Here is a 23,816-nt window from a genome sequence, read left to right as displayed (position 1 = left end):
CTAAGATAATGTGTTCTTCAATTCTGACTGGTTCTCTTTTATAATCTTCATTTCCACGTTTATGCTTTTTATTTCTTTTTTAAAGTTCTCACTCAGTTCATCTACACTTCTCTTAAGTTCATCGAGCATCTTTATAACCAGTTTTTTGAACTGTGCATCTGTTAGATTGCTTGACTCCATTATTCTTGGATCTCTGTTCTGTTCTTTCATATGATTTCTGCTTTTTTGTCTTCCAATTTTGGCTGCCTTTCTGTGTCTGTTTCTATGTACTAAGCAAAGCTCCTAAGTCTCCCAGTCTTATTAGCATGGCTTTGTGTAGTAGATGTTCAGTGGCACAGTCCTGAGAGGGGTTCAGCTGCAGGCCAAGTTTAGCCCCAGCCTCTACCCCTCCAGAGCCACCTGTTAAGATTCAGCAAGCAATCCACAGATGCTGTGCTTATAGTTGCCTCAAAAGGCCACAATGGAAACCAAGGCCAGTTCCCTCCAGTGAGAGTCTAGGCGCTGCTCAGCAAAGAGCACTGGACTCACCAAGGTCACAACTGGATGTTGCCCCTTCTTCTTATTTTTAATTCTGTTCAATAGTGCTCTGTAGACAGTGGGTATTCAATTAATGTCATCTGCATGAAATTTCAAGTTTAGAATGCTGATTCTCACTAATATCAGAAGTCTGCTCAAGGAAAACAAGTCATTGCTTTCCTGAAATAGTTATGCAATCAGCAGAAATTTCTACAACATCAATCAAAAGGGTTCACAGCAAGTAATCAGTGAACCAAGTAAAGTGATCTTCAGACTCCCTCCCACTCCTAACCCACTCCGTATTCTTGTTAGCTGTTGTTGATTGATGGCTTCCCAGAAAAGATGATCCATCACTGTTCAGATGAACAAAGCTTCTGCCACGACTTGCATGTTATTCCAGCATTTTGTAAAAACGAGACAAAAATATAAAGTCTAAAAAAAATGCCAACTCATGGGAAAAAAGGAAAACCTCAAAACAGCATGGTATTGCCAAGCACCAATGAAATAATATGAATGGAAGATAAATGCATTTATATTTTTAAGTGCACATGTAGCATAAGAGACGCCTATGTTTCAAACACCCACATAAGGCTGGGGATATGGTTTTCAGTTTCATACTGGAAATTGTTCACAACCAGGATAGTTACTGGGAAAATTTAGTGCCCACAACAAGTATCAGCTACCACTGAAAGTGAGCTCTTACTCATACCAGCCATGCACTAGCTGCTTTACATATGTTACTTCTTTTGATCCTTACTACGATAAAAGGTAAAAATCTCTATTTTGCAATGAGGGCTTGCCCATGGTCACAGAGTTGATAAATGAGACAAATTCAAACCAAAAGCAGTCTAACTCCAAAGCCCATACTCTTACCACTCTACATGCAATTCAACCCACCTCCCAAATTTTCAGAAAGGTGGAATCAAGTTTAAATGATCCTGGCTATAAGAATGAGAAGATGACTCTCAAAACATGTATATCCCCTGGAAGCTGTGCGAAATGGAAGGACAGCCTTATTCTTTACATTGTATGTTGATCGAAATGTTTATAGACTATAAAACACTTCTGAAAGACACAGAAGTGAGCTTGAACAAATGGAAAGATACATCATGTTTTTAAGTAGGAAAAATCAGCATCATGAAAATGTCAGCTCTTCCTAAGTAACTTTATAAATTTAACATAATCCTAGGAAAAATATACATTGTTTTTCTCCAGAGCTAGATAAGTTGATTAAGTGTGTGTGTGTGTGTGTGTGTGTGTGTGTGTGTGTGTGTGTCTCTGTGTGTCTGTGTGTCTGTGTGTATTTTTTTTTAACAGCAGAAAATAAAAGCTTTATTAGAAGGGAAAGTACACTTCCAGACATGGAAGTGGGCCTGAGCAAGAGAAGCATGATTCAAAAGGTCAATTATATATTTTAGTTGAAAGAATAAAACAAGTAGGAACATCTAAGGAAACTTAAAAAAAAAATGGGTGGGGAAGATAGCCCTACTAGATATCAAAACATAGATAATGCTGCCAGAGTAGGCACATGAATTAATAGATATACCAATAGAAACAAATGAAAATTCAAAAATACATCAAGCTGAAAGCAAAAGTTTTAGGGTATTACAAAGGCAGAATCTCAAATCAGTATGGAAAAAAATGACTGTCTAATAGAAAGTTGGTTATTTATATAGAAAAATATAAAACTGAAACCATTCCTCACACAGTATCCCAGAATAAATTCCAAGTGGATCCAAATGTTAAATATACAGATACATATGTACATACATACATACATAAGTATTAGAAAGAATATGAGTCATTCTTTAATAACCTGGAAATGGGGAAAACTGTTTTTGACTTAAAATCTAGAAGCAATAAAGTAAAAGGGATAAATTTGACCACATAAAAATAGAACCTTTGCATCAAAAAATAACATAAGCAAAATCAAAAGACAAACTGAGGGGAGAAGATTTGCAATTCATATTACTCATGAAATGTTAATATCTCTAATACAGAGAGAGGTCTTCATGATTCTAGAGGATGGAAATACCTACAGAAAAATGGGCAAATTATATCATTCACAGAAAAAGAAAAGCAAATGCCTCTTAAATATATAGACAAAATTCCGAATGTTTAACTACATGCTCTATGGCAAGGCTATGGAAAACATTCTCTTGCCGTAGGGAATGAAAATAATATAATCGCCAAGGAGAAAAATTAGGGCAATATCTAGACGGATTGCATACACATTTACCCACTGACTCAGCAATCCCACTTCTAGGAACCTGATCAAAAATACACTGGCAAAAATATAAAATGATGTAGGCAGAACATCATTCACTGTAGCACTTTTTGTAACAGTGAAAGACTGGAAACAACTTAAATTCCCAATCATAAGAAACTCCATGAAAAAAACTATGATTCACAAATGGAATATGATACCATCATACAAGAAATGAGAAAGCTCTCAATATCGTTATAAAACACTGGTTCTCAGTTGGGGATGATTTTGCCTCCCAGAAAATATTTGGTGATGTCTGGAGACATTTTTGTCTAATGGCAGGAAGATGTGCTAGCATCTAGTGGGTAGAGGCCAAGTATGCTGCTAAACATCCTACAATACACTGGACAGTTCCACGGAACAAAGAATTAGTCCATAGTACTGCTATTGTTAAACCCTGCTATAGAGCATTCTCCAAGAATTGGTGAAAACAGCAAATGACATACGTTGCTGAGACCACTTCTGCTCTTAGAAGCTGACAAGACTGAATGAAAGCCTGCGAACCTGAAGGCCTTTCCCTAGGAGACATTTTTGTATAATATGATGATGGACTGGGTAATTATTAATGACCAAATAAATTCTACTAATGTGACAGTATCTTTTGACTTTTATGATCATTTTACTCTAAGGTATCTATGTTCAAAGACCAGGGGGTGAACTGTGAGGCTGTGATATAATAAGAGATATATATATTTGGTCTTCATCGCCAGTTATGGGGAAGAAGCACAGAGCATCTAAAACCCTTGTAATTCCCTCAGTGATAGAAGTGAGAGGAGCATCTGTGAAATACTTTTGACAAAAAAATTAAACATGAATTCTAGATCAGTGGTTTTCAACTAAGGCAATTTTGCCTCCAGGGGACATTAGGCAATGTTTGGAGACATTTTTGTTTGTCACTTTGGAAACCAGGGGTACTGCTAAATATCCTACAATGACAGGACAGCTCTCATGGCAAATAATTATACAATCCAAATTGTTAATAGTATTGAAACTGAAAAACTGTTTTCTGGATCTACCACAAGAAATAAAGGACATATCAACCAAACATAATCTGTGGAACTTGCTTGAATCCTGAATCAAACAAATCAATTATAGACAATCATCAGAGAAATTTGAATACTGACTGGACATTGAGGGATTGTTCATTTCTTAGGTGTACTAATAGTATTATGTTTATGCTAATAAAAAAAATCCTTATCTGTTGTTAGAAATATATACTGAAGTAGTTACAAATGAAATGACATGGTATCTGGTACTTTAAAATAATGCAGCTGGAAGGAAAATAGAGGAGGGAGGTAGAGATAATTGGTCATAATTGATAATCACTGAAGCTGAATGATAGGTACAGCTTCTTCTACTTCTGTGTATGTTTGAAAATAGATAATAAAAATACAATAAAAATAAATAAATAAAATATTTAAATAAAATTTTAAATTATGGACTTTTTATATGTACATGAAACTTAGATTAGTTTTGGAAACAGTTACCTGAGAACTGGGATGTTGCTCTTTCCAGAAGCAATAGATCCACAAAGCTTAATCTCAAGGTCCTAATTTCCTATATTCTGGTGAAAGTGTATCAGTTTTTTCCACCAAAGCACCCTTTAAGACACATGTTACGGTACCTATACTTTATTCTAATATTCCTTAGTATACACTGTGTGTTAGTTACAATTACACTCTTGGGCAGGATGTTGCCCTCATCAGAAACCCACATTCTAGGGATGATTAGCTAAACTTTATTAGAAAAGTCATATGCTAGAGGTAATGACTAAAAGGTTGTCAGTCATTATTTTCTTCCTTTAATGCCAGAGCTTTCCTAATCAACATAATGTTAGAAGTAGGTTTTCCTTCGTGGAATTAGTGGCTTGTTAACTGATAAAATGAGGCTTTCATTTGGGAAATTAGTAGCAGTGGGGATATGTGAACTGGCTATAATATTTTATAGACATTCTCCATGCTTGCTAAAATAGAAAGTAAGACTCTAGTGAGCCCTGGAGTCTTTATCCTTAGTAATGGGGCCCTAGATGAGATCCTTAATATATGTTTGCAGAACTGGTTTAGGATTATTTTGTGCCTGCTTGCAGAAATGTCTATATGAGTAGCAGAAATTGGTCTGAGACTTGCTTTCCTAATAACTTGATATGAGGTTATGAGAGAGTGTTTAACCCTCATTACCACCAACCATTAACAACTCCCAAGATACAAAATGAAAACAACCACCACCAAAAAAAAACAAAACAAAAAACTAATAGTTGTACACACCAAACTGGCTTGGGTCTGTTCTCAGCAGAACAAAAATGTAGATGCCTTATCCAGAGTAGATAAGTCCTGGACCACCAGAAAGGCAAAGTTATCTTGAAATCACCTGTTTTATTTTTTAAATTCATATAAATTTGGATATTACTCTATATGGTAGACTGTCGAGTTGGCAAACCCAAAATAATTCTGCCTTCAGGATTCAAGCCCTTTCCACACTGAAGTAGAAGCATGTAGAAGCAAGGGGAAGCATGATAAGTGATTTCACAAGGACTGTCCTCTTGGAATGCTTTCTTGGTGCCCTGAGCCACCATGTAAAAAAGGTCTAGCTCTCTTAATGAAGAGACCATGTGGAAAGAGAAAGAGAAATCCATGGCTAACCATCAGCTCTTGCAGCCCTTGCAGCTGAGACACCAGACATGTGACTAAGGAAGACATCTTAGATACTCCAGCTCCAACGTTACCATGTGGAGCAGCAGAACCACCCTGCTGAGTCCAACCTAAATTGCAGAACTTTAAGAAATAATAGCTTGTCCTTTGGGGAACAGTGCCAAATATATCTTGTGTTTTTACATATCCCTTGGAACAATGTTAAATGTCTTCTCCACACTCCAGCACCAACCACCATCAGCATCATAGATCCATTACTCTGATCCTATGGGGAACTTTGGAATCTGAGTAAAAGTTAAGAGGAGATGGTGAGTGTGGGATACAAATTGTCTCCCCAGTTCAGTTAAACATTGTTTAGGAATCATCACAGGTCTAAGGAAGAATACAGGAATTCGGAGAATACAGGAATATGAATTAGACCAAATTAGGAAAAGTTCCCCACATGCTCTAGAGATGTTCTTTACTACTTTCTGGACAACTGGATTTCTCTTTGTCCGGTCGACTTAGATCTCTTGAAAGTGGGCCTGAAGGCCAAATGAGGACATTTGGAAAAGTGGTCAAGAAAAAGGCAATATGCTAGTATTGAAATGAATAGTCATACAAAAGAAATAATCATCTGGTAAGGCCGGATCTATATTAAAGCATGCACACCCCCAAAGTACAACTCTGCCTGACAACCCAAACATCCTGGATACAGAACCTACCAGTGTACCAATAATTCTACACCGACCAGCCCAGGAGTCTAAGTGTACCATTATAAAGCCTACCTTGTTCAGGATCAACCAAAGATTGACAGGAATTGGAAAGACTGAGCCTATATGTTGAAGATATCAGCACCAATACTGATATAGGATGGAAAAGAAAAAGGGTCACAGCCTAATTCCTAGTAGAAATTTTTTGAGAAAAGTGGAAAAAAATAAAATCCATTTAAAAACAAAATACTCTGTAATTCTGCTGGAAATTTTATGAATGGTTCATTGACATTTCCATCTGTCCTAAGAAAATTGACAAAATTTATGTTAATTTACTTATTTCTCCTTTAGTTTTCCAAAAGATTTTTATATGATATATTATTAGGTTCTATTAGGTTCTTTTTGGTACTAGTGTTGGTATTAGTCATTTTTCCAGATAAACAGGTTATCTGAGCCATGCTCTCTATCTTTTGAATGTCAATAAATCTTTTACTTACCTGAGAGACAATAGAATGAGGCAAGTATATTTAGTTGTAAAATTTCAGAAACATAGGACTAGAGAAATAATGGAATCTGACCCATGAAAGGCCAAGAACCTCTATAGATGGTTGCTAATGTTTTCAGAAGTACTAATTATGTAATATGTCAGATAAGAGAATGTAACATCTATGACCTCCCACAAAGGTGAGTTAGGCAAATGATCCTATATTGGCATGCATACCCGCTCAGAAAAGTCGACAGATTTTGCATTTGTTTCCTTCTGTATCTCTCCAGATCAGTCTATTCAAAGTCTCACTGGTGAAACTGAGGCAACTGAACAGACTTTTATAGTTATTTCTCTGATTTCTCTTAGGAAATTCTTGTTGCCACTTATTTTCAAAAGTATTGAATAATTATTAAAGAATAGATTTCTTAACAGCAGCAAATGGTGGGCGAAACCATTAAAATGTAATAAAATAAAAGAATATCAACAGTCTTCATGTTACTGAAATTCTACACCAGAAAGTATACATCACACTAAAAGCATATGTATCAGAAAACAGTAATAGAAACATAGATACAGACAAACTAATATTTTATTAGCAGACTAAATATTTGCTATTGGTAAATAATGATCTTAACTTAAAAAAGTATGCAGAGAACATATTTTGATAATATATATAAATATGTCTATTTAGAAAAGGAATTTAAACAACTATGGAACTTGAGAAGTAACATATTCTCTTACCTTGACATAGGATGTGTTGAAGGATGTGTAGTCTATCGATGGTACATGGCAATCATAACACAAGAATCAACGCATACAAAAATATGGGAATGTCCTGTTTCTTTCCAATTTTGAGCCTGTGAAAACAAATTATCCTAACAATATTCAAAGAAAAAGAGACAGTGACCTATTTGAAACTACACATCAAACTCTTCTGTATTCCCAAACGGTTGTGTTGACAGGCAAATAGCATGACTGTCACACTACGAAGGTGTCACATAAAGATTTACACATAAGTAAACAAATGAAATTAGAAGACAAATAGGATAGAGTTACAGTATACTTCGAGATTGGCTTTAATCAAATTTTTGTTTATCTAAGAAACTCCTCTAATTATATGTCTGAAAAGAATCTTAGGTACAATTATTTTCAGCTTTTCCCTGAACTAAAAATGTAAGCCATTATGAGCATTTTTCTATAAACAAGTGTCATAATGGGTTTTAATGTCCAACTGAATTAGTTTTGATCTTCCAATGAGCTTAGAAACCAAATGAATAAGTAAATGAGCTATAACTTACACAGTATGCAAGAAGTATGCTAAGGAGAGAGTGATGTGTGAATCAAGCAGGTAAAGATAAACTGAGCTGAGTTCATACACTGCTAAAAAAAAATAATAGTAATAGCCACAAAAGTCCATTAATCACATTCACTTTAACAGAGATGACTAGAAAGTGGGACTATGAGTAAATGGGCTGTTCTCAAATAGGTACTATTATTTTCCAGAATCATTAAAATGAGATTGAATTGTTATAGATTTTTCATGAGGCAGCATTAGACTGCTGCTAGAGCTGACATATAATAAAATCAGTGATTTGCAACACAGGAATACTTCACGCCAGAGGAGGTGTCTGCTAATTTATCACAGCAGCAAGCTCATTGTTTTGAGAGAAAAGCTTTATGGAATACCAAGGGAGCACATAGATAAAAATGCACACTTTGTTATCCTTAATTTTTTAACATAATGTAAAGTTTTTTCTCTATTTGTCTAATTTATTTTCTAGTGTTTACACAAACACATGGTGTGTCCATTTGCTGGTTTGTGCCACCGTTGTTACTTCTCAGGATAGAAAGCCCAAAGTCTCAGGCAAGATCTATATGGCTTTGGTGGATCCACACATGACCTGATGATTGGCTTATCTACTGTGGTTTAAATACCATCTTTGGGACAGAAGGGTCCCAAAAATATTACTTCCTCTACTCACAGACTCTCTTAGTAAGCCTTGATGAGTTGGGGTACAGGAGCTCCCGACCATGTTTAATTCTCCTAAGGGCATTTAGATATGACCAGTTCACTTTGTGCAATGCCCAGCTTAATAACCCATGATAAATAACATTTAGAAATATTATTTTGATGATGATGATGACCTAATCTACCATAGTTTCTAAGTTACTTCTTGGTGTTTTACTTTCAAGTCAGATGTGCCTGTATAAAATAAATTTCTCTAAATTTTCCTTCCTGCAGTTATACTTTAAAAATGTTTGTATTTGCACTTAGAAACAAATAACCTCTCAACTTTGGGGATATACTCTAGAGATCCCCATGAATGATTTTAAAACAGTACCTATTCCTATGTTGAGTACAGAAAAGTCTCAATTGGAAATCACACTAGAAATTGTTGAGAATAATTGGAGCTATGGGCTGTGTATCTATAGCTTTGGCTGCCTGCAGATATGACCACAGCAGAAAGTATTCAAAGTTATAAATTGTGGAAATGAAAGTATTTTCAGTCTGGTCAATCCTTTACGAACACCACTAATATAAGTGAAAAGAGATGTGGCTGTATACAAATAATGTACCACCAAAATTCATGTATATTTGCTTACTGATTAAAATTTAAAAATGCACTAGGAATCAAAGATAAGTGCTAAATACTGACTTGTTAAATTATAAAATAAAAGGAAGCTAGAAGGGATAAAATTGGTAATCAGAGAATGCCCAATGATGGGCTGGAAAGGTGGACCAAATATTTTAAGATAAATTTAAAAACTTAGGGTTAGAGTGTCTTGAACAAATTTCAGGACAGGTGCAATGTAATTTAACAGTCATACATGTTAAACGTTCTGGAATAGTTGCCGATTCTACACTCGGTGAGTCATCTGCTACCCGGCAAATCTGAGTCTACATTAACTCAAGCACAGAGTCCAAAGCAAAAGCGTCATCCTTGAGACTTGAACCCAACGGTCAGCCAGAGGGTAGGTAGGTTTGGATTTGGAATACCATGTGTCTAGATATAGTTAGCAAAGACACTCTCTGTGGAAGCTGGGGTTAGAGTAAGCTCTCTAACCTGTTGTTTGCATTTTCTCTTCCATCCCCTATTGATCTTTCTCTGCTCTAGCAGTTCATGCTGTCAGAGTTATTTATTTAGTTACCAAAAATATGGATTACCACAAAAATGTCTATCATTTTTTTTCTTGTAATTATTAATCTTGACTCAGTATAGGCTAAGGATTAGCCATAAAGATGGTGAAGATCTACCCAGCTCCTTGGAAATCACAGTATCAACAAATGAGTACTTAGTACAGAAGAGGCACCACTTAGTTGTTACATATTGAATGGACAACTCAGGGACCATGTTTCCAGTGCCATTTAGTAAACAAAACAGAAGAGTCCTTGTCTTCATGAAGCTTATGTTACAGTAAGAGAGACGATAAAGATAAATAAGTAAAATATACAGTCCAATGAGTAGAGAATAACAAGTTCACTAGCAGATTCCCTAAGACTCACAGTTTCCATGTACCCTTGACACCAAGGCTCCAACTGTGAGCTCCTGCAAAGCAGAGGGCTTTCTCTGGCAGCTGGAGGACACTTCCCCAAGCGCAGTGACTGGAATTACTTGGAACTTAAAGTTCCAACCCCTCACAGCAGTTCTCGACCACAAACTGATAAGAATTGGTGTATAAGCACCCAGCTTCCTTATGCCTCAGACATACACCATGGCATATCTAAGGCATGCCCATGCAATCTCCCAGAGGTCCCAAGCAGGACTGAGTCCCAGGTACCCACAGCAGTAACCTGCTGATTGCTACACACTGAATTGACTTTCTCCCCTTCTCTTTCTCACTCCCCCATGTCCTAACTGGCCTTCCTAGATCCCCTTGCATATAACCCACTTGCCCTCAAATCCTTGTCTAAGATCTTGCTTCTGGGCCAGTGTTAAGGAAAACATAATGCAAAGAGGAAATTAAGTATTGAGTGATCAGAAAAAGGCTTCACTGTAGCAATTTTGAAAAAGTCCTTCAACGGAAGAAGGTTATTGTAGTTCCAAAAAAGGGTCATCACCAAGTCTATCACACCATGTTACACCCAGAGACATCATGAAGCATTTGTTCAGCTCGATGAGTATTTTTTCTCCCTCTCTGGTGTTTGAAAATAAAGTTCATCCCTAGTAATTTGGTGAGGTTTGGATTTTCATTGCTAGAAGCAAAACATTGATTTTCCTTCACAGCATTTTGATATAAATGTATGTGAAGCCCTAGGGCATCTTGCCCTCTTATTCTTACTACAAGATGTCTCGTCAACTGTCTCAGCTCAAGGCCACAAAACTGACTCAATAGTGAGACATTCTCTCTCAGAAGAATTCTCAACAAAATTTCATGAGTGCAAATATGTACATGGTGGGGATTCATGTCACTTTCACTTAGAGCCTCCAAAGAATAAAATGTCATTTCTTATCATCGCCCTGAGCTTACTGTATGACACACTGACCTTATATGTGTAGTGACCTGAAATATATGCATTAAATATGTATATAAAAAGAGACAGACAACAATTTCACAGAATCGCTGCTTTCTAAAATTAGAAGCTACTTCAACAGGTAAATCTTACTCAGGACAGGAATCTTGCTCCTGCTCAAAGGAATTCTCACTTTAAATAAGTCAACCTATTCCATTTTTAACAGCTTGTAAAATTATTCTTTATATTGTCTAAAGAGTGTTTCTTTGTACTGCCTCACTATTTCTTCTGGAACATAAAAACAAAGCTAAATTCCTCTTCCACGTGGCAAATATGTTCCTCATAAATATCTTTTCTACATGAAAGCATTAACAGCTCTGCTTTGACATGACTCCTGGGATTCTCACCATCCCGATGGCCCTCCTCCTGACACGCTGTGTTTATCAGTGTCCTTACAAAAGGCTGGCGCTCCGAAATGAGCACTAAACTCTGCTGGTGTGCTGTCGGTTGTGGTGGTCTCATCAAAAAATAAATCATTAGGATTCCACTTTTTTTTATCTAAAACAATAGTTCTCAGATTCTGTCCTATTTTTCTTGGTTTTCTCCCATGTCTCTCCTTTGTTTCCCTTCATGGATGACAATGCTCCATGGGGTTCTGCTGTGAGTCCTCAAATGCTCTCAGTGTGTATGCTTTTCTGGGATACATTCATGAAAACTCACAGGCTTAACAGCCATCTGTAAGCTGTCAATGACCCAATTCATACCTCTAGCTCTGATCGCCCCCAGACTTAGCTAAACCAAATGCCAAATGAACATTGCAAGTAGATATCCCACAAGTCCTCAAACTCAACATGTCCAAAACCAATGTCAATTGTTTACCTTATAAACTAGATCTTCCATTTATATTTCCTACTCTGGACAACAACATTTCTTCCCCAGCCAGAAACTACCAAAATGTATCTCAAACCTTTCAATTTATTTCTATCTCTGTCACCACTTTAGTCTAAACTACCAACATCTCTTTCCTAGACAATCCTATAGTTTCTTAATTTCCCCCTCTCCTCTCCTCTTTCCCACTCCAACAAAACCCCAATCCATTCTCCAAACAGCATTCTCCAAACAGATCTGAATGATCCTTCTAAAATAAAAATATGATCATGCCGCTATTCTGTTTAAAATCTGTTGATGGCAGAAGTGAGCCATGTACGTGAGGCTGTTGTGGTAAATGATGCTGGGAAAAGCAGATGATGGTCAGATCTAAATTGATGCTAAGAAAATAAAAATAAATAAATAACTTTAAAAAGTAATGCTAAGGAGAATTCTTTCCTCATGTGCACAATTCCTGGGCTTCTCTGTGCAGAACTAAGTAATAGATGACAGAGAGATACAAGAGAATCCTAGATTGGCCTTATTTATATGAGAAAGAACCAAAATGTACTCTACTAGAGAGAAAATATACACTGAAGAGAGTAGGGACAAGATAAAGGACAGCAAGGGATATTTTTGAAGTTCTGAGGAACTTGAGGAGAATGACAAATTAGAGCCACCTACCATACCATGATAAGTGCGACTTTGGGAAGATAGGTGAATAAAAGACTTTTAAAAGCTTTGTAGCGTGTTATGAATGTCATCTCCACTTTTCATCATCTAAGATATTACAGTAAAAATTTTAATTGCTTTCAATTAATATTAGATGTCAGACACACGTATCTTTGGTTAGAACAATAAACAGCGACAGGCTCTAAGGTAAGAACGAAGAGGCCCAGAATTACTGGGGTTATAAATATAATAGAGCCGGATTTTTTGCCTGCAAATCTGCCTAGTATTTAGAATTATATTAAATATACATTGCTTTAAGGTGTTGTATCTAAAGTACCATGACTACCACGTGGTCTGCCCCTCACCTCAATCCTAATTCCCAACCAACTATGAAACCACTGGTCTTGACCTGATAGTCTATTTAAATGAAAGTGCAAAACATACCTATCTGATTGTAGGCTTAGTATATTATATACCATGTACATCGCAGATCCCTCACTGTAAAAGTTTATCTGTAGCATATAATGGCCCCACAACAAAGATTTTATCCTTGAAGTGCAACCCCACAACAAATATTTTATCCTTGAAATGCACCCCAGCTATTCCTACAGGGCTTACTGAGAGATTATTCAGGATTCCAGCGTTATCGCACCAGACCAAACCTTTCCAATGTCAAATTGCCTCTATCACTTTTAGCTGAGATGGGCTCAACAGGGCTTCCCAAAATGATTATGTACCTAGACCAAAATGATTATATGCCTAGACCAAAATTATTATAAAAATCAAAAGTTACATGAGAAATTAGAGAAGCCAGGAATGAGTCTGTGAATGAGACACAGATACGTCTTCTCATTAAAAATTGTGCTGGAGATGATGGACTACCGAAGAGAACCATTTGACATGTTTTCCACAGCTTGGAGGTCACCACGGCAGGCACTTCTGGACCCAGGCGTGGAGATATAAATTAGACAGCAACCAAAGGGTCCATTCCAGCAGGGGTGCCCTTCAGAGGAGCACTCTAGGCTTACAAACCAGAGAACTTCGAAGAGTAGGACCATGCGAGTGAAATTTAAAAATAGGTCTGGACCAGAAGAGAGCATCTGTGTGGCCCTCACATTAGATCAAATTAGCCAAGGGATCCCTGAAACACTCTGTGTATGGTCTTCTGGGTTAGAAACACTTGGGCTTGAAGGGAATATACCTCTTTTCTCTATCAGTAGGAATAATCTTGGTTGAAAGAAACGCTCCATGAAATTTCCTAGCTCACAACTCTAAAAACAGTAATTAGATATGATTAGATCAGATTTCTGGGTATCTCTTTTCATGCGTCTGTTTCAAGTTGGCTGTAGTAGTTTCAGGACTAACATTTTAAACATGTTCAGAGGAAGAGAAGAAATCCAGGTGCCTGGTGGCCCTCTTTTAAAGACAGAGAAAACACTCTACCCAAGGTCCCCAGCAAGCATCTGCTATTGTGACGCATGTCTATTCCAGAATCAATCACTGTGACAGTAGAATGGAACGACTCTTACACCAAACAAGAATCCCCTGGAACTGAGGATGGGCTTAGTTTCCCCTGAAGTTCACAAGCTATATTAGCAAAAGTTGGATTCCTGGATTAAAATGGGGGTGCTTCAGGGAAAGGGGAGAAGAACAGATACCGAGAGAAACTAACAGTATCCTCTGCATTTTGTGTGGCAGCTTTGTGCTCTGTGGCCTTTCCATCTTCTTAATCCACATTCTTAATCCACATTCTTGGAATCCAAGAAGCATAACAATAGCCAGAGCAACAGCCCGTAAGAATCTTGGATTCTCATGTAAGTTTTAGCCAAGGCTGTGGGTTTGCCTTATGTAGTTTATATAGAATGGGAAACCACTGACACATTTTTCATTTCCTCTAGTGTTGTCTCCAATTGTCAGTTATATATTCTGACAGAGGCCTTCAAAAGCTCTATGCCTAATTTTTTTAAATTGCAAATACTGAGTGATACCAAAAATGAAGTCATATCTTTACAACGCCTATCTTCATTCTTCATTGTCATTAAACTAGAAAATTCGACTATTCAGTATGAAGATCATTTCCTGCCTTTGATAAGATTTTTCCATTTTCTCTCTCTTTTTTAATGCTTTTGAATTGTAATAAAGCTTTAAAGACTGAGCTACCAATAGTTTCATTTGTCTATCTTTCAACTATAATGAATACAGATGGGCAGAGAGGAAAAGGAATCCAGGATTTGGTCTAATCCTATAATCTTTCTCATTTGCTTGTGAAAAGTTGAATAATTCCAGATGAATACCTTGTAATGCCAGTATTTTCTCATATCGATGATTTATTTTCTCATCAACACTAAAGAAATATTCAATGTAATGTTCATATATACCACAAAATGATAATAACCCACATATGAAAAGTCATAAGTAACCAGTGTAATCAGAAGTAATGTGTAGGTCTGAATGCATGTACATATATCACAAAATACACTTCCTAGAAAACACTTCCTAGAAAACACCACTGATATTACTAAATAAATATATACATATATACACATACATACATACATAATACTGAGTGCATTTTCTGCCCTTATAAAATAAGAAATCCTCTTGATTTTTTTCCTAACCATATTTGTCCAAATACTATATAGTTGATACATCCTTATTGTAATAAGCTGTGACATTAAAATTCTTCCATTGGAGTCCACTTTGAAATTTTCATTTTACTTCTTTGCCATTTACCCAGTCATTTGTCAGTCTAGTTGTATATGGGTGTAGGGAGGGGGAGAATGACTTCTGGCTTGCTCATAAATCTCTGAAGAAAATGCTTTCTACATAAATTTTACTGTTTCCCCGACCAAAAAAAAAAATCAAACCCCAAGTGGTCTAGATTCAACAGAACAGAAAGGATAAAATCAGCTCACTTTCCCTTGGTTTGCTAGTACATTGTAGTAAAATGTGTAGCTAGGATGATACAACTAATAAATGATGATACACTAATATGATGATGAGTAATGATTTTACAATCCACAATGGGCTCTGTCTACTAATTGATAAAAACTGCATAAAAATGACAAAACTTTATAGTGATGGAGCAGAGACACAGCTCAGAAGGAAAATTTCTGAGTTAGAAATAATACATACATAGTGGTAAAAAGAAACAACAGACCCAAAATGGAGTAACTCCATTGTTGTCAATACTTGCTAAGCCCCACGTAAACAAACCAAGACTTAAAACCCAACTTAACTGCAGTTTGAGCCTCTCCCAGTCACTCTGAAATTATTTAACCAGTCACTCTGAAATTTCCTGGTCACCACTAGTGAAGGAATCTATTCAATATACCCCTGCCATCCTGGCCCTCTAAGGGAAGGTGACCTTACCTGAAATGACTGCTAGTAGCTTCCTTGTCCCATCCTCTTCTGCTTATAAAAGCCTTCCATTTCATACAGCTCTTCAGAGCACTTTTCTATTTGTTAGATGGGATGCTGTCCAATTCATGAATCGTTGAATCAAGCCAATTAGAGCTTCAAATTTACTCAGTTAAATTTTGTTTTTTAACAAGGAGGCTACCTACTCTTCAGTTTCATCTATCTCATGTCAAAAGAGTCTCTTACACCAATTCCATCTTGTTGTCAATACTTGGACTTTCAGGGGAATCTGTAATATACTGACGCAAATGTATAAAACCAAAATCCATTTCATTTGTCCCCAGATTAGAGAATTTAGAGTTGATTTTCAAATGGGATTAAGTGATATCTGACAAGACACCACAATGAGCTTAAAACCACATTGAGATACCACTACACACACATTAGAATGTCAAAAATTTAAGACTGCCCCTACCAAGTTGTGATATTGTGATTTATAATAAGAAATGTATATTTGGTCTACATCTCAATTTCTGGCATAGAGCTTCTAAAACCTTTGGTATCTCCTTAGTGATTAAAGTGATCAAGGTGTCTTTTTTTCATGTTAATAACATGACTTTTAGAATGCCCCTAGGTCACCTAAAGATGGGGGCTGGTTGCCAATGAAACCAACTCTGTGATTAGAGAGTTGGAACCTTTATAAATCAGTAATGAAGCTTCCATAAAAACCTAAAAGGACAGGCTTCAGGGAGCTTCCAGATTGGTCAACATGTTGTTGACGTAAGAAATAGTCAAACCTATAGAAAATTCTTATTAGTTTATTTGAACCAAACTGATGACAATTGCCACGAAGCAAGATCTAAACAGTTTGAGAAAATACTCTAGAGAATCGCAATTTTGCAGCTTACATTATACATTAGAATACAAGGAGGAGCTATAAGGAGGGTTACAGGAAATCCATTGGTGGTAGGTTAAGGGGGTGGGAGAAAGCAAAGCAGGGAGATCTCTGGGATTGCACAGCAAGTAAAACGAAGAAACACATACTTCTTTTTACATTGGTGGGTATAGGATAGTTAATAATTAATATTTACAGCACATAGAGATGGTATGTGCGGGACAAGATAACAATGTGGAGTTGTATGGTCTCATGCTCTGGTGGCTGTTGTGCCCTGAGGGGTCTGGAAAAGATTACTCTGACATTTCAAAGGTATGTTATCTTAGATGCAAAAAGACAATAGACAGGCTCACTTACAGTGTTAACCTTTGTCAAGAAAGCTACAGGCCTAGGAAGTGACTACATGCCATGAGTCACTTTTAGTTAGGGATTTTTATGTTCAGACCATCCTATGTGGTTACTTCCAGTCTCTGAGTTTGCAAGGGCTGCTCTGCAGGTTTCCCCAGGTTTAGTACGAGGCCCCTTTTTTTGCTCACAATGTGAAGACACAGGGAGAGTGGCATACCTGGCATACCAATATACCTTGCCCTATGCACCTCTTCTATCTGGCTGTTTTTGAGTTATATCCTTTTATAATAATTACCAGTAATGTAGTAAGTAAAATATTTCTCTGAGTTCTGTGAGCTGCTCTAGCAAATTAACTGAACTCAAAGAGAAGTTCATTGAAACCTCTGATTTATGTAGCCAGTCAGAAATAACGATAACAACCTGGACTTGCAACTGGCATCCGAAGTCCAAGAAGGGGGTACTTGGAACCTCCCATCTACAGCTGATTGGTCATAAGCACATATGACAACCTGGGCTTTCAATTGACAACTGAAAGTGGGGGATGGGGCAATTCCGTAAGACTGTATCCTTAAATTGTGGAATCTATACTATCTCCAGATAGATAGTGTCAGAATTATAACGAATTGTGGGACACCCAGCTGGTGTCCAAGCACTGCTCGGTGGTGTGAGGGCACCCCATTCCCCATTAACATTGGGACCAGGAACCCAAAATACAATTTTTGGAGAAAATATAGAGCAACTAGAACTCTCACACACTGCTGGCAGGAATGTAAAATGGTAAAGCCACTACGGAAATCAGTTGATTACTTTTTTAAAGTTAAACCTAAACCTAAACCCAGCCATTCTACTCCTAAGTATTTACTAAAGAGAAATTAAAATATATGTTCACACAAACACTTGTACACAAATGTTTACAGCAGGAAGGGGAACTATTGATATGGAGGAAGTACAAAGGGGCTTTGGAGTGCTGGTGTTCTATTTTGTGACCTGGGTGGGGATTCATGAGTGTGTCTACTTTGTGATAACTCTTTGGGCTACGTGCTTATAATTTGTTCACTTTTCTGTATATGTGTTATAAAATTGTAAAATATTTCAAGCCTATAAAAGAAAATATCCCCAAAAACCACTAAATCAAAATATTTATTGTTCCTATAAGTATATAATTCAAAAATGCGAAGTATATAAGTACATAATTTGAAAATATAGAGTAAAAATCTTTTCTCAATTGAATGACAAAGTGTATCTGTTTCATTATTGTGGGGCATTTCCAACTGTAATAGCAAAAAAAAAAAAAAACCTGTATGTATGTATCCAAACCTGAAAGTGATCTAACATTTGAAGTAATTGGAAGACAGTGACGAAGCCAGGAGACACAATAAATATCTCGCACATAGTTTAAGAAGTTAGTTGCAAAAGAAATAGTTCTTAGTCGAAACTTAAAATAAATAATATGGAAAGGTAGAAGTCTTACTTATTGATATTCATTTATATCCTCCAATGTCCAAAAAGGATTTAAAGTGACTTACAGGGAAGAATAAAGATATATAAGAAATAGTTCATGAAACAGAAAAGAGGAAAGCAATATTACTAAACAAAAAATTGGAAATAAATATGCCTCCTATATGACTGCCAAAATTGTTTCCAATTCAGATTCTTCCTGAGTCGCAATCTCATATATCCTGTTCCTTATTGGGCCCGAATTATATTTATGCTTCAATTTAAAGTACTTCAGCATAGACAGTGTTATATACGTATGTTTGTATCAGAAATTTTAAGTTGCACTACAGCCATGCCACCCTGAACAAGCCCGATCCCGTCTGATCTCGGAAGGTAAGCAGGATCAGGCCTGATTAGTACTTGGATGGGAGACCACCTAGGAAGACCAGGTGCTGTAGGTGTAAAAAATAAACAATACGGGATTGTAAGCTGACAAGGTCCTTGCAATCTGTGAGGTCAACCAAGGATTGCCTCGCCTACAACAATAAATAAATAAATAAATGTAGAAACTATAAAATAATTTGTTTTTTAAAGTTGCATCTTAGGTATTATCAATTAACTTAGTCAGGAATCCATATCCTAGGGGTGTAGCTAGCACGCTAATGAAGAAGCCCAACTCCAGCTGCACCCATCCTGTTATCTTTATTTTTGATCAATACCAGAGGTTTACTAATTATCATAATGAATGTAAAAACAGATTTTCACTGGTAAAATGAATAACCCAGAGGACGTTAGAAATGAGCTTTCAATGGAGAAATTAGTAATATTTCTCTGATATTTACTGAATAAAATACTTTTAAGACATGTTCCTCCCTCACCAGAACAGAGTATAAGAAGGCAGCAGAGCCCACACTCTGAATCTTTACAGATAATGCTTGAGATTCGATACCTAAGCAGTCCTCTCTGTTCAGCCGCCAGGACTCAGGACTCTAACTGCCTCATGCCTCTGCCACAGGTGAACCTTTTATGAAGATGTCATTGTGACAGCCAATAGGACACTGATACTAAGTCTCTATTAACCTTACAAAAGTTTATACAACTCACTTTGTGCCCGCTTGTGAATACCATTCTTATTTTAAATAGAAAAGTCTGTGTGTACGGTAGAAATTGATCTGACTTGCAGTCAATATAACCTGATACCAATCTGTAGGAGGCTAGCAGACCCTCATCCACCTTAGCTTTTAAGTCTTTACTCCTATCAATCTAGAAGAACCTGATAGTTATTCAAAACCAAACTGGCCTGGGTCAGTTCACACTTGGCAACTGATGTCCTCTCAACTGCAGAAAACCAAAACTAAACTCGAGCTACCCCACCTCCAGCATGCTATTCCTTCTGTTTCCTTTTTTCCTAAATTAAGAGGACTACCATTTATCTTGTCATCCAAGACAAAATCTGGTGTCATCGTAATTTCATCTCTGCCTCATTCAGTATAATTTCCTATAAGCTCTAAGCTGTTTTTTTTCTTTCGTATATTAAGTAATTTACTTTTTTTTTAAACTCCTGTAAATGAAGTTTAAATTGAACTTGGGAAGTGGTGACTTCCCGAACATACACAGAAACTTAGGGGAAACTGCTGGATTTGTTGTTCTATTTCAACTATTTTAAAATAAAAATGTATATAGATTGAAATCTGTGATAAGTAATTCTTCAAATATATCTGAAATTGACACATAGGAATTATATATATTTAAAGTGTACAACTTGATGTTGTACAACTTGAAGTGTACAACTTGAGAGCAAAACACTGTATACATTGTGAAATCACCACAATCAAGCTAATTAATGTATCCATTCCCGTAACCTCATATAATTACCATTTTCTTTCTTTTTTTCTTTCTTCCTTTCTTCCTTCCTTCCTTTCCTTTCTTTTTTTTGGCGGGGGGCGTTGGTGGTGGGGGATAGAACACATAAGATCTACCTTCTCAACAAACTTCAAGGACACAATTAAGTATTGTCAATTGTAGTCGCCATGTTGCTCTAATGAAACAACACCTCTCACCTGTTAGAATTACTTTATCAAAAAGACAAACAATAACAGGTATTGAAGAGGTTGTGGAGGAAAGGGAACCCTTATATACTGTTGGTGAGAATGTAAACTGGTACAGCCACTATGGAAAACAATATGGAGGCTCCTCAAAAAATTAAAAATAGAAATACCACATGCAATCCCACTTCTGAAGGAAATGAAAACTATCTCAAAGAGACAATATACATTCCCATGTTCATTGTAGCCAAGATATGGAAACCTAAATATCACTCGATGAAGGAATGAATAAAGAAAATGTGGTGTATATATAACAATGAGATGTTATTCAGCCTTTAAAAAGAAGAAAATCCTGCCATTTGCAACAACATGGATGAACCAAGAAGATATTATGCTAAGTGAAATAAGGCAGACACAGAAAGACAACAAATATTGCATGATCTCATTTATATGTGGAATCTAAAATAGTCAAACTCATAGAAGCAAAGAGTAGAATGGAAGTTGCCAGGGGTGAGGGAGAGAGGAAAATAGGAGATGTTGGTGAAAGAGTACAAACTTTCAGTTATGCAAGATGAATGAATCCTAGAGATCTGGTGTATTCTCAACCTTTCAATTGCAATCATAGCTAAAAAAGCATCATTTTTCAAACTCATGGCTAGAAGATATAGTATCCCAGACAGTACATTCCAAAGGCCAATCACAGATGATTTGAAATTACCGCGACTTGTCTATTTCCTAAATTTCCATTTCTAGAAAAATATAAATTTGACAGAATTCAGTAAAAAAGAAACTAATATGTGGGAAATAAAAATAGTAAAGCAAATCTACTAAAAAGGTCAGATGGGTTTGGTCTTTCAGATTCAGTCTTATTTTGTGGCTGGAACAGGATCTTAAACACATTCTTGATCATGTTTATTATTCATATAATTAAATGACAATAAAACAAGTTCTCCTTTCCACGTGTTTTCCTTTTCAGCCTCTATGGTGTGAAATAAACATGAAGCTGTCAAAGAGAATAAACTAAGACAGGCTAAACTAATTTGCCACTGATGATAGTCATTATAAACAATCTGAATACTGTTCCACCTCACTGGGATTTAAATAATCTGTCAAAAAGTCACTATATTCTAAAATCTACATATGGAATCACGGAGAAGGAGGAAGAAATGAAGGTACAGTAAGTGAAGTCAACAGAAATATCCTCATCAAATCAAAAGAACCACTTTGGGATTCATTTTTTAACACTCTTCTCTCCCTCCTTCAAATGCCATCCGCATGTAAACGACTATTGCAATCCCATTCCTTTCTCAATATTTAGGAATATTGCTCAGTGTCTTTAGAAAATTGTCTCATTTCAGGACCAGCTAGAAGCACAATTATTAAATAGGATGGGTTTAACTTTCACTTTAAAAAAGAAAATACCCGTCTATGGCCATGCTACCCTGAATAAGCCCAATGCCGTCTGATCTCGGAAGTTAAGCAGGGTCGGGCCTGGTTAGTACTTGGATGGGAGACCACCTAGGACGACCAGGTGCTGTAGGCATAAAAAATAAAAAAATAAGGGATTGTAAGCTGATAAGATCCTTGCAATCTGTGAGGTCAACCAAGGGTTGCCTCGCCAAAAAAAAATTAAAATAAATAAAATAAAAATGAGAGTACCCATTGCTGATGAAAACCTGATTAAATGTATAGTGCCAAAAATTCCTGGTGAGAATGTAAAATTCTTTTGAAAATCAAATTATTAATTATATTCCATTTCTGGACTAAACGCTAGTGTAATCATCCTAAAGATGGGAAAAGCTTTATGCATAAAGATGTTCGTTATGGTATTATTATTTATAATAAGAAAACATGAAAATAAACTACATGTCCAGCAATATGGGAATGGTTAAATAATTAATTCAGCAAACAGGAAAATAGTATGAACTATCCTAAATAAAATTAGTCAAGATTTTAAAAACTTTAAAATCTTCTGTTGTCAAGTTAATTGAAAAACTATCAGGTTATAAAATTGCACACATAATATGTTCTCATTTGCTCTGAATCATGCAAAACTATGGTAAAGGGCCAAAGATATCCAAGACAATTTTGAAGATGGTAGAGCAGAAGGAGAATTTTACTCTTCTAGATCTCAAGGCTTACTAATGTTAAGCTGTAACTATTAAAACAATGAGTATTAGAGCAGAAAGAAACAAACAGATCAGTGGAATAGAACAGACACTTTATATATGGCATTTACATATATATATACACATATGTATTTTACACATGTATGTACACTGACACATATATAAACAAAGGTGGTATTATAATTAAATTAAATAATGCTAAGACAGTGGACTCCAAATGAAAAAAATGTGTATAATTTAGATCCCTACTTCACATTGTATACAAAAACTAAAATCCACATAGATTAAAAGATGTAAACATAAAAAGAATCTAAAACTTTTGGAGAGAAATATAGTAGTATATCACTATTTGAGGGTAGGAAAAGATTTCTCAAATAAGAAAAAAAGGCAAACCATAAAGAAAAAGATTGACAAATTAAATCACATTAAAATTTAAAACTCTATGTAACAAAAAATAAAAACATAAGTGAAAAATTAAGCCACAGACTCAGAGAAGACATTTCTTTTTCCCCTAGTTTTATTGAGATATAATTAATATATGACAAGTGTAAACTTAAGGTATACATAATTTAATATACATAAATTGAAAAATTATCATCACAATAAGATTAGTTAACATCTCTCATAGTTACCATTTTTGTATGTGTGGTGATAACTTTTAAATTTTATTCTATTAGCAATTTTCAAGTACACAAGACAGTATTATTAACTATAGCCACCATGCTGTACATTAGATGTCCAGAACTTACTCATATCATAATGGAAAGTTTGTAGTCTTTGACCACCTTCAATCAATCAAAGAGTATCAAACACCTTCACCCATTTCCCCCACCCCATTCCAGCCCCTGGCAACCTCAAATCCTCTCTGTTTCTATGAGTTTAGTTATTTTTCAGATTTCACATATGAGCAAGATCATATGGCATTTGTCTTTCTCTGCCTGACTTATATCCCTTAGCATGATGCCCTCAAGTTTCACCCATGCTGTCATCAAATGGCAGGA

At 36.1% G+C, this 23,816-nt stretch overlaps 2 pseudogenes; both read left to right on the top strand.

The window, feature by feature from the left end:
• The first annotated feature begins 18,983 nt into the window (after nucleotides 1-18,983).
• On the top strand, nucleotides 18,984-19,102 carry LOC112476391 (annotated as a pseudogene).
• A 3,008-nt stretch (nucleotides 19,103-22,110) lies between these two features.
• LOC112476399 lies at nucleotides 22,111-22,229 on the top strand (annotated as a pseudogene).
• Nucleotides 22,230-23,816: the final 1,587 nt, after the last annotated feature.

This window comes from Pteropus alecto, unplaced genomic scaffold, assembly GCF_000325575.1.
Source record: "Pteropus alecto unplaced genomic scaffold, ASM32557v1 scaffold161, whole genome shotgun sequence".
NCBI lineage: Eukaryota > Metazoa > Chordata > Mammalia > Chiroptera > Pteropodidae > Pteropus > Pteropus alecto.
This window is presented reverse-complemented; position numbering and strand designations above follow the sequence as displayed.